The sequence below is a fragment of the Bactrocera oleae genome, chromosome 4, assembly GCF_042242935.1.
Source record: "Bactrocera oleae isolate idBacOlea1 chromosome 4, idBacOlea1, whole genome shotgun sequence".
NCBI lineage: Eukaryota > Metazoa > Arthropoda > Insecta > Diptera > Tephritidae > Bactrocera > Bactrocera oleae.
Genome location: NC_091538.1, coordinates 19,325,562 through 19,337,874, shown reverse-complemented (window position 1 = coordinate 19,337,874; position 12,313 = coordinate 19,325,562). Strand labels below are relative to the sequence as shown.

At 38.1% G+C, this 12,313-nt stretch overlaps 1 long non-coding RNA gene across 2 annotated transcripts in view; it reads left to right on the top strand.

The window, feature by feature from the left end:
* The first annotated feature begins 458 nt into the window (after nucleotides 1–458).
* LOC118683104 (uncharacterized) overlaps nucleotides 459–12,313 on the top strand; it is a 73,572-nt gene continuing 61,717 nt past the window's right edge. The window contains exons 1-2 of one of the 2 annotated variants that reach the window (XR_004978933.2): nucleotides 459–1,656; nucleotides 1,727–3,072. This is a non-coding gene — a long non-coding RNA (uncharacterized lncRNA). Of the gene's footprint in view, nucleotides 1,657–1,726; nucleotides 3,073–12,313 lie in introns of those variants that run through there. The other variant, XR_004978934.2, reaches the window with a different exon arrangement.

Genomic DNA, 12,313 nt, shown 5'->3' with positions numbered 1-12,313 from the left:
TATTTTAAATAGAATAATACAAATTTATTTCAAAATATGGACGACGAAAAATGTATATATTTAGTAGAAGCTCAAAAGAAGGTTCATGACAAAAGTAGACCCTACTATAGATTTTGGTCAAAGAAGGATAGGTTGTGGGAACAAATTGGGAAGGAGATGCTCACAAGTAGTAAGTTTGGATTTGTTATTTATGGGTTGGCATAATATAAAAAATAAATAATAACATTATTATTATTATATAGGAGAGTTTGCCGTGGAAAATGGCTAGCGCTTTGCGATCGATTCAGCAGAGAAGTTAGGAAGGCTATAGCACCATCAGACAGCGGGGCGCAGTTTTATAAGCAGTGGCACTTAATGGAAGCGGGGCAGTTTTTAAAGCCGCATTTCGTAACGACCGTAAACTTTTTTAACTTACAAAATTTATATTTACAGAATAAGATGTTCGCAAAATATTTGCGCTAGCGTTTTTACATCGCGATCACCTGTGGAAGCAGTAAAAGTGCCAACACCGTCACCCCCTTTCACATTAAGCCCTGTTTTAGTATCATTTCCCTCACCATCGCCTGCTCTCACAGTGTCGCAACCCTTACAAAATAATTTTAACGAGTCACCACCTCCAGCCTCACTGACTTCGCCATCGGGTTCTGCGCTAGTGCCCTCACTAACCCAAACGGTTGGTAAATGTCGAGAAAACAACAGCGAAGTGGACAAAACAATTATTGAAGCAATCGAATAATTTAAAAATAGTTGGTCCAGAAATGAAGAAGAAATTTTGATGGTTTCCATACTATCAAAAATGAGTGGCGAAAACCATTGACGGGCTATGCAAAAAATATTTGAAGTAGCTGTCGAGGTCCAACAGGAGCCAGAGTAGAATGTAACACTTTTTTTAAAGTTAATTTTGATATTTTTTGTATTAGTATACACTTTTATGTAATAGTTGATGTGATATTTATGTTTTGTATTTATATCATGAGTGTTACTTTTTATGGAATAGTCAATGTGTTTGTTTTAAAGTTAATTAATTTAATTGATTGTTTTTAATATTTGTTAATAACGATTAAGTTAATTTAATTATTTATGTCTTCATTATTACTTTTTATTTAATAGTGTTTCTGTATACATGTGTGATATTTATGTTTTAAAATTAATTTAAAACAAAAAATTCAAGAAGTCATGAAAATTAGTAGTAATTTTTTAATAATATTATATGGTCCACCTATGACAATGCCTATGTTGTTCTGGTAAGTTAAACGCATTTGAAGGACCTCTACGCACTGAAGTTCGCGTTGGTTGTAAATAGTCGTAATTTTTATAGTCGCTACGGCAATCGCCGACATGATCTATTCTATCTCCTTCTAATCGATCTACATAGTTTGTGATCATTTAACATTATAAAATTATCTAAAGTTCTGCAAGCCAACACTATTTTTTTAGAATTTTCTGGATTACATTTAATCGTCGTTCTCAAATTCTCCATCGAGCAGTCAATATTTCAAACGAATTTTCTACATTTCAGAGCGCATTAAATTACTTCGTAGCGGGAATGCAGCATCTCGAACGAAAAATTGTGGAAAAGGTTCGGGTGACACGTCAGAAAATGGCATAGCAGGTGGCAAAGGCGACGAGTATTCCATTAACGCATGGCCAAATGTAGTAAGTTGAAAAATTCCTTTATAAATATTAATGGAACTTCATTATACTCATATATTACACAATTTTATAGACTTTCACTTTGACTTCCATAACTGCCACTACTAATACTGATGTGAACGTATATTTCGCATCACATGCAGCCATCAAAACGATTATAGAACTATATACGAGCTATAGAACTTTTTATAATAGTCAAACATCGCATTGGTCGGGCACTTAATAGCAACGTGCTTGCCATCAATTGCATCGACACAAATCGGAATGTTCAACATATATAAAAAAATCTTTAGCGATGTCTTTGCATTGAGACTAATGTAATAGACTGAGAAAAGCAATCGCCAGATTACCTCACACGTCTCTAATATGATTTTCCGCACTATTGTCTTCCCTAATTTATAACTCCATGCATTATTTTACAACGATACGCCTTGTGATAAAAAGCTAACAATTATAAGAAAAGCACATCTATGCATATACATATATACATACATATTAGTTTACAATACACTACCAATCAACTTACAGCAACACCAACGAAAGCTTTTCCTCGGGACCAATCCGCTGTATCGCCTCTGTAATGATTTCCTTACTAAGTTCATAAGCAAGTTAAATAAGTCGGACTGAGCAACGATTAAAAGTCGTTCAACTTTAATACGAAAATTTACGTTCTGTAAGAATGTGTTTCGGGCGCTTCACTCAACTTATGGTCACCATCACTCATCTTGAGACCCAGCTTTCATTATAGGATAATATTCGACCGAATAGACCACGTCCAGCATGCAGTGAAGAAAATATAGCTGTCGTAGCTGGGAGTGTATACACAATTTTGTTCAGCGATGAGGCCCATTTCTGCAGCAAGAGCTGCCATTTCATCTAGAAAAAAACGGTTTGGTGTGGTTTGTGAGCCGGTGGAATCATCGGTCCACATTTCTTCAAAAGGGATGCCGGTGAGAACCTAACCGTCAATGGCTGCCGTTATTGCGCCATGATAACCGAATATTGGATATCTCGGGGACATTTCGTTTCAAAAATACAGCGCCACTTCCCACACATCGCATCAATCAATGAATTTATTGAGAGAACACTTCGGTGAGCAGATAATTTCAAGTTATGGGCCGTTTGATTGGCCACCAAGATCGTGTGATATCACACCGTTAGACTCTTTCCTGTGGGAATATGTAAAGTCTAAAGTCTATGCGGACAATCTTACTTCGATTCAGGCCTTGGAGCAAAACATCACGCGTGTCATTCCCCAGTTACCAGTCGAAATGCTCGAACAAGTCATCGAAAATTGGATTCACCGAATGGACCATCTGAGATGTAGCCGCAACCAACATTTGAAAGAGATAATCTTCATAAAATAAATGCCAAAGAATGTTCTTCCAAATGATATTAAACATTCCTCATTAAATTTGAGTTTTCTGTATTTTTTTCTTTAAAAAATAGGGACCCTTAAAATGGATCACCCTATATAACTAAACCTAAATTTGAAGTCATAACCGGCTAACGGTTTACATTCAACGGAAAACATTTTGCTAGTTCTTTCCAGCGAGGTTTGTTGGTATACACAAGCTTCAAGTCGATTAAGGTCACTTAATGGGGAAAACAAATTCGTTTGGGAATATCTTTATGTAGAGACAGATAGATTGGCATGGCTAAATCGACTAAGTTCGTCATGCTGATCATTTAACTATTGTATATCTCCAAATTTTCCCTCTTGGTGTTACAAACTTCTTGGCAAACTTAGGGTATATTAAGCTCCGGGTGTAAAAATTATATGGTCGTCTAAAGCTAGGCTAAAGTTGATTGTGTAATGTGTGATTACATGTTGTATAATAATATATGCAAATTCTTCTTTTTTTTTCTGAGGAGGTTGAGAAAAATGTCTGCTGCATCATCATTTTGTTGTCACAGCGGCTTAAAAGTCACTAAAAAACTGTCCTTAGGGTGCCTGCGTCCAGGTCTCGGTGTTCTAACTGTAGCACATTTTATATAAATGAAATGATGTTTTCCATATCCAGGGGACCGATCAAAGATTTCAGCCTATTTCGCCCTATTTGCCAGCATAGGTAGCGGATAACAACTGTGTAGTGTAATAATCCACCTCACTATGTCCTGTTGGACCACTCTTCTATGTTTATGATTAGCACAACCGTCCCTGCTTCCAAAGAGTTGTTCATTGTTGCAAGGTATCGCTCTTTATTTCCTGTTGTTGTTGTTGTTGTAACGGTTACCTAATCCCCGTTTGGGTGATCAATTCTGGATTCGTTGTCGTCGAGGTCATCTAACGGAAGGCCCAGGAAACGAGCTGTTTCGACGGGGTCGGAAGATGGTCGCTGTGGATTTGGTGGGGGAGAGTGTAAGGTTCCTTGCAGAAAAGAAGCGAGAAAGATCGGAGAGGTAGCCGTTTACTTTTGAAGACATGCCATCGATTCCATTGCCCGACGTCAATATCGTACAGTCATCAGCGTATGAGGTCATTGAAATTCCCGCTGGTGGCTGGGGGAGTTTTGAAATATAGCAATTAAACAGTAGCGGGGAGAGGACACCGTCCTGCGGAACCCCCTGTTAAATTTTCCTGAGTTTGGAGTTTTGACCTCGAAACAGTACGGATGAATGCCGACCGCTCAGGTAGTTCATAGTCCACCGCTTCAGCCCTGGAGGTAGCGTTGATTGTTCCAGGTCCTCAAGTAGCGTTGCGTGGTTGACTGTGTCAAAAGCTTTTAACAAGTCCAACGCTACGAGGATCGTCCTCTCGCAGGGTGGCTTCTGGTTCAGGCCATGAACTATCTGGGCGTTTATGACGCTAAGTGCTGTGGTGGTACTGTGCACTTTACGGAAGCCATGCTGATGGTCTGCTAGGCTCAGGTGGTGGGTGAATGACGGGAGTAACAAGGCCTCAAGTGTCTTCACTACTGGAGAAAGGAGAGTTATCGGACGATAAGACTCCCCTTTGTTGGCGGGTTTCCCAGGTTTCAGCAGTGGGACCACTCTTCCGACTTTCCACACATCGGGTATTTGAAGAGTGGATATCGACAGGTTGAGGACCTTGGTGAGGTAGTTTACTCCCGTTGGGCCTAGGTGTTTTAACATCAGCATGCTTATTCCATCAGGGCCGATGGATTTAGACGATTTCGCCTTTTTGATGACACTCTGAACCTCCCCATCGGTGAAAGTAAGTGGTGCGCAGTCTTTTGGCATTTTGCGCAGCCGTCGGGTAACACATCGTTTGGCCTTGTCGGTCGAAGGGTGCAGTATAAACTGCCGGCTAAAGTAGCTCGCGCACTTCTTCGAGTTCGAGGAGGCATGTCCATCGAATTGAATTTCAACCCGATCGTCATGTCTCCTCGGATTTGACAGGGCTTTGACAGTAGTCCAAAGCTTACTCACACCGGTGGAGAGGTTGCAGGACTTCAGGTGCTCTATCCATTTTGTCCGCTTATGATGATTTACCATTTGCCGAATCTCCAAATTTAGATCCCTTATTCGGGGATCACAGGGATCGGCATGGCGTAAGGTGTCGCGCTCATTTGCTAATACAGCTGCTTCGGCTGGGAAATTGGGGCGGAGTTCCGCGATTCTTCCAGCCGGTATGAAGCGAGCAATAGCAGCAGCGATCACCTTGCGGAATTGACGCTCGCCAACGATGACGTTCGTAGAAATGGATAGTGCGTTGAAGGTGCTCTCAGTAAATTCTGTGAAGCCGACCCAGTTAGTTTTGTTAAAGTTAACATAAGTGCGGTTGTCCACAGAAATAAAGTCAGGAGGTTTCTCGATCGAGATAATTATGGGCAGATGGTCTGATGCAAGAGTTAGCATAGGTCGCCAGGTTATACTATTTATCAGACCACCGATAGCGATGGTAATATCTGGCGAGCTATTACAGGTGCCCATGATTCTGGTGGGGCCTTCGTCATTCATTGTGCAGAATGTCGAATCGTCTATCTGTTTCGCCAGCTCCATCCCCCTGCGATCGTTTGACAGGCAGGAATGCCAAAGATCGTGATGCGCGTTAAAGTCGCCTAGCACCAGACGGTTTTCACCACGAAGTAGCGCATCTATATTCGGGTGATATCCTGTTGGGCAACATGTAACTGGGAGGATGTATATATTGAATATTTCGAGCTCGACATCGCCTGACCGGACAGCTATACCCTGACATTCTAGGGTGGTGTCCCTGCGGTCGATGTCAACATCGATTAGACGATATTGCACGGTGTTGTGCAATATGAAGGCTAGGCCTCCACTATTATCCCGCTCGCGATCCTTACGTAAAACGTTGAAACCTGCACAACTCAGAAGATCTGAGTGGAGAAGATCAGATTGGGAGTTATGCTGTCTGTGTGAGCTCCTTGGGACCGTGGAGGTCCTATCTTGGCCACTCGACTGGAGTGGCAGCGCAGAGCGTGAACATGGTGCAGGTTGCACAGCCGTTGAGGCAGATGTCGCATTATTGCGTTGACAGCATGGGGCCACGTAACTCGTGGTCCACTCCCTGTGTGTCCTAAGGCCTGAGCAGGTCTTAAGATGGCTCCATCCATTGCATGTATTGCACCTAACCGAGGTGGAATTTGGATGGAGCCTTTTTGCGCATACGCAGCAGTAGAATTCCTCGGGGCCCGGGTTGGACTCGATGCTAGCACGGGTCAGGAGGATACCGTGCAACCCTGCTGCTAGGCGTTGCTCCAATGACGACAAACTTAATCTAAAATTTACCGATCCAAACAGGGTTAGATCGCCGAAATAACAGCCCTTGGCCGGATAAAATCCGGGTCAATTCCGGTATCGCAGAACCGGCTGTTGTGGGAATTGTCTTTATTATTGTCTCTTTATTTCTTCTTTTGTGACGGTGACATATGTCCCGGGCGTGCGGCGTACTAAGTTGGAAAGTTATTTTAGACGCCATTTCTTCAGAGTGGTGGCTTTGTATCAATTGTGTAAGCCTGGACCTTATGTTACACACAGGTAGTTGGCAACCTTGCAGTCTCTGTTGTTTTCCGCATGTCTATTATAGTCGGTTCTTTTTTATTATACCAGCTCGGTTTCAGCGGCAAGCCACATTTGGCTCTGGCCTCGTTTAACTTCCTGAGCGCATCTTCAATGGTAAAGGGCGATGCGTCGGTGAGGGATTCAATCGGTATTGTTTCCATGACTCTTGTGTAGGAAACAAAACATCAACAATTTTAGAATATATGAAATAATTTGTGTTGGAAAGATTTTATTATTTTTTAGCGAAGGTAATGTTTCACAATTCCTGGGAAGTTAGCAAGAAAAATTATAAAAAAATATTATATATATTCAAAGTCAAGTTCTGGAACGTTTAGTGCTGCTTAGTACTTACTACATTTAATCACATATTATTTAGTGCCCTGAAATTCATTCGACGCCATATGCCACTTTTTAAAATTTTTAACGTAGAAAAATTTTATATATACAACATCTGTCAAAAGGTATGACGTAGTTTTGACAGCTCATGGCGGCCATGTTTGTTTACAGATTTGTGTAAAATTTTGTCAGTGTGTTCAGTACGGCTAAATGGTATGCAAATCATGTCACTATTAATTTTGGTAGAACGCTTAGAAATTGCCTAAGATTATTACGCGAATTTACACTCTCTGGTGACTAGTGTAAGAGCTCTTCATCGAAAAATGAGGCCCATGTCTGGTTTACTGGCTTTGTCAACAAACAAAATTGTTACTATTGGGTTGGGCCAATCAACAGGCAACGCTTGAGACGCTCGCGGGCAACATTCAGCGCACTATAGCCGAAATGCTGCACCGGGTCATTGAAAATTGGCGTGAAAGGGTGGAAATATGCAAACCCAGCCGTGGTGGCCATTCCCGACATTTGGTGAAATCCATCCCATTTTGACATAATTTAAGTGTTTTATTACATTTTAACATGACGTCTTTTGGTTGGTAGACCCTTTACAATTTAAACTATATTTTGTTTTCATATAATATTAGTAATGCTTTCTTGCTTACCAAAAGTAAGTGATAAAGAATTTTTAATTTTCTTTATATAATATAAAAGGAAATTGCAATGGATTTAAAATAATCATTTAATATAACGTACTTTTCTTTCTATTCAAAACAATTACACACAAAAGTTTAAATATTTTTAGTTTGAAAATGGTTTAAAATCCAAAAATGTTAATGACGCTAAATTTCAAAGTAAAAAAGTTACCTGAAAGCATGCAAGCATATATTTAATTATTTAGCTAACATTTCTTCCAAAAAAATTAAATATTTTTCGGAGCCTAAAGTTATGCTGCCTCCATATATCTTGCAATTTTATAAAAAGGGTTTAAATACTAAACAATGCCTGTCTTAATGAAAATTTACTCCTACAACGTAGAAGCATACTATAATATATTCAGTTTTTAAATGTACGAGTGTTAGATTAGTATATTTATATGATGTGCAATTGCATCAACTAAGTCGAAGCATGTCGCCTATGCTACGAATAGGAACATACATTATAAGAAAACAATTTCAAGTAAATCATTGTTTTAGGCACTTGAAATGTTTTTATTGCAGCACTGGGCAACAATATATAAAATAAAACAATTTAAATGAAAGAAGTTTTTATTTTTCATTTATATATTTTCATAATTCTAACAATTTCAAAATATTTAGCTTCACAAATCAGTAAATATATTTCATTAGAAAACTGCCAAACCAAACTATTCGGTGTATATGTGAGAATTGAACAACAAAACTTGTACAGCAATGCGTCTCATTTAATGTTGTTATTTTATTTAGAGCTTTGAAAGTTTTAATATGTAGCAAATCACAGGTGTTTCGAAAATGTAGTTTGCAAAATATTAAATATAAAGTTCCACAAATATTAGAAAGAGACTTGGAGTTATTTTGAAAAAGTTGTATGATTTTAGGCGCAAATGCATAAAGTGGAAGATTTTAATTATTTCTATTGCAGCGCATGAGTTTGATTTGTTTTTATTGCTATTTGGAAAGCTAAGAGGCAAATTAGACATAAACTACAACGAATTTAACAATTTAATAATTGAGCATATAAAAGCATACTCTTAAAAGCAAAACGTTATTTGGAAACGTTTGATTAAAACAACCCTGTTTTTCAAAATGGAAATGAAAGAAGCTTTAGTAGCTAATGGCAAATATTAGCTACAGACATAGTTTAGTGTACAGTTTACGCTGTGGAGCTATTTGTATATTTTTTTAGCTAGAAAGCTATAATAAGGTGACAAACATATTTTGGTGAACTTATATTGTCCCACTACTTGCCTACAAATTACACTATAGTTAATTTAAAATAATAAAAACAAAATGAATTAGCAATTTTCCTGGAAAAAGTTCTAAATTTTTCAAGGCCAGTAACTTTATTAACTCATTTAATTTGCATACCAGCAGGCGCAAAACACTTAAATATTCATGCTTTCTCCACCCAAAATGCCTGCCTTGCACTAAAACTCAAATGACAGTGGTGAAACATACTGTAAGTCAAATGTTATGCATTCTTATTTCGCTTTTTACATATTTCTTGTTCCATTTATCGTTTTTTCACTCTTCAGCCTTAAGCAAAGTCATAAATTGTGAGTTAATTGCCCAGTGGGATAACGGTACTTCATTATTTAGCCATATTCACAGCACTACAAGCCATATATATGTACATATATATGCATATATGCCGTCGGCCCAGTGTAACAAGCTCCGATATCTGCTTTTGGTTTTTCGGTGCTTCTTTCATATACGTGTGTTTCATGTATTTTGCTGGCCTTTTGAAAAGTATTTATGTACATATGTATGTATAAGTATCGACCAATTTTTCATTGAGTCAAAGATATTGAGTGGTCGACGATAGACGCAAACGCAGTTGAAGAGCGCTTCTTTCTGTTGTATTCTTTATTTCCTGTTTCAACGCTAATACTGTTTTATAAGAGCAATGGCAATGCATGAATAATGATTCCACTCACACACACTCTTACATATGAGTATTTCGAGAGTGGTAGTCCAATATGTGAGTTCAGTTAACACAACGAACTTTTAATGCATGTATTTTTGATTAGACGTTTGTGGAAGAACATACAGTCTTTGTCATATATCTAGAGATAGATATTGAGATAGAAATTGCCCTTCCCCTCTCGTTCGGTTGGCGTGTTATAAAACATTCACTCTCGGAAACTTTTAGCGATTCTACGACTATCTTTATTTCTTTACAATTATGAGACCACTTTTAACTTCGAAATATACCAAATTGATTCTTTTTACCGAAGGAAGATTGATGAGGGCGAAGGTACCCCATCCGTATCATCTAATAGGACGAAGTATTTTTATCTCTTGCCGTTTACGAGACCTATTTTAGCTTCGAAGTAGACCGGGTAGGTTTTTTTAACCGAAGGCAGATTGATGGGAGCGAAGGTACCCTATCTGCATCGTCTATAGGCAGATTGACGAGAGCGGTATCTCCATCTACGGCAAGGGGACGAGTGTTAAGTTTTAGGGTTTGTTCGGAAAAGCTCTCTTATCGATATTGTTGTAATGGTGGGGAGTGCGTCAGTCCTGTCCTGAAGTTTGTTCCGAGTGGATTCCTCTCGATAATATTATCCCTTACAGATGTTTAAAAAATTTGTGATATCTGAAATTGGGGCGGATAGAAGCAAGATTTATAGCAACATTTCGAATTCCAGTATTAAAAGAGAGTTCAGGGCTAACTAAGGGTGTACTTAATTGCGTTGGTTTTGGAAGTAATTAGGTAGACTCTATTGATTCAACTTCATTTCGTACTGAGAAAAGGTATGAAGTTTTATAACCTGACGTATTTTAAAGAGCTTATGATTAAAGTTACTCTATTTATATCATATTACATTGAAGGAGGTCTTCTTATCACATGCTCTGACAAATTTTGAATTTTTTGAGGCAAGAGTTAGAAAATTACACTCTCGAGGCCGTCACGATCCTTGCGCTAATTTGGTTTAGACGTCTCAAAATCATTGATCAGGATCTCGAAACTATTAAGATATAATATAAAAGGTTTCTTCCTCTTAAGTGAAGTAAAGTAGATAAATTTAAACATTGAAAGAGGTCACCAAAACTATTGGATATTGGAAAGGAGCTCATGTTTTTGTTAGCTCGACGAATGTCTAAATTATTTTGGGAATATTAAGTAAATCTTTGGCTAATGGGAAGAATCTGTCATTATCCAGAAAGAGCAGCACCCATCAACTTTATACCAAGATTGTTATTCCTGTTTATATGACCACTGCTATATTTGAAGTCATACGTAGTATTTGTACTTATTCCATTGAGTTTTTTGGTTGTTTCTCGCTGCCATTTTCATGCCATCAAAATGCGATAAATTATGAGATTCACATACTGAAGACCACACGTGGGTGAGTATGTGTGTGTGTGATGTATTGAATAGGAGTAGCAAGAGCAAAGGTATAAATGACATATTTTATAGGCATATTCGCAAATCTGTGCATAGAATTAATGATATTGAATGTTTTTTTATTGTCCTGACGCATAGCTTCGCATTATGAGTTTTTGGCACATGTCGAAAAGTCTATTATATATATATATTTACAAACACATATATTATATCTACCGTCCCCCATTCGATTTTCTGCTGCACTCTTATCTTTCTAACACCCATGCCGGCTATTGTTCTTCCAGCTGTATTGCTGCTGTTGTTGTGGTTGAATAAATGTTTGTAGCGTGATAATATTTATTGCGTAGAACACATACTTTTAGGACAATTGATTTGAGATAAATTTCAGATAATTGATTGATTTTACAGCAACGCATCGATTTTGCTATAATAAATTGTATGGGAGTCAAAAATTCACTTATTGACAATAAATTTTGGTTGGCTTGGTCGGTGGGATGGCAGTAGCTGGGTATGTGAGGAGTCTAATCTTAACCTGCTTTAACGGCACTTTATTTTACCTCGCTTAAGCTGTTAATTGCTGCTTAAAGGAAAGCAAGCTGCTTAATTTTTTTTTTATTTCTCAAATTTTTTTTTTACAAATTTTCGAAAGTCCAAAGGGGCTTCAAAATATATGTTGATATTGTATCTGTAAGCTAAACGCTCTCTGTTATGTCAGAGGAACCTTAAGTTACGATAAGGAATCTCAATAACTCCATTGCTACAGTGAAAAGAACGTAAAACTAACCTGTAGATCTCTGTATCTTGTTTCGAGATTTCGAGAGGTTATGGTTGAAATTGGTAAATATAGTTTAACGTCTTTCCGAGATTCGTAGAACTTCGTTTTTTACGATTTTTACATCATTTGATCAAAAAATTAAAGACAATAGCTCTACACTCTAAGTTTTAGGGAAACGTATTTCATACATAGCCAGTGTGGGTTCTCTAAATGCAGCAGGACTACATTGGATCGACCTGTAGTGATCAGATTGATGAACACGTAGAAAAAGAACGATCGGTGGGATATGAATACCTTCGATTGATTATTGTTTGTATTTGGAGGCGCTCGAGAATACGAATTTCTCAGGATTTGCGCACGGAACTGCCTTTAGATAGCAGGTGCTAATACCAAAGATCTGACAACCTTAGAAGCTAGAATTAGAAACATTGAGAATTGGGCAAAATTTCCGCTTCTCTAAGCTTCAATGGAATATTTAAATCAGAAAATTCTGCAAATAAATTAAGCTTCTAG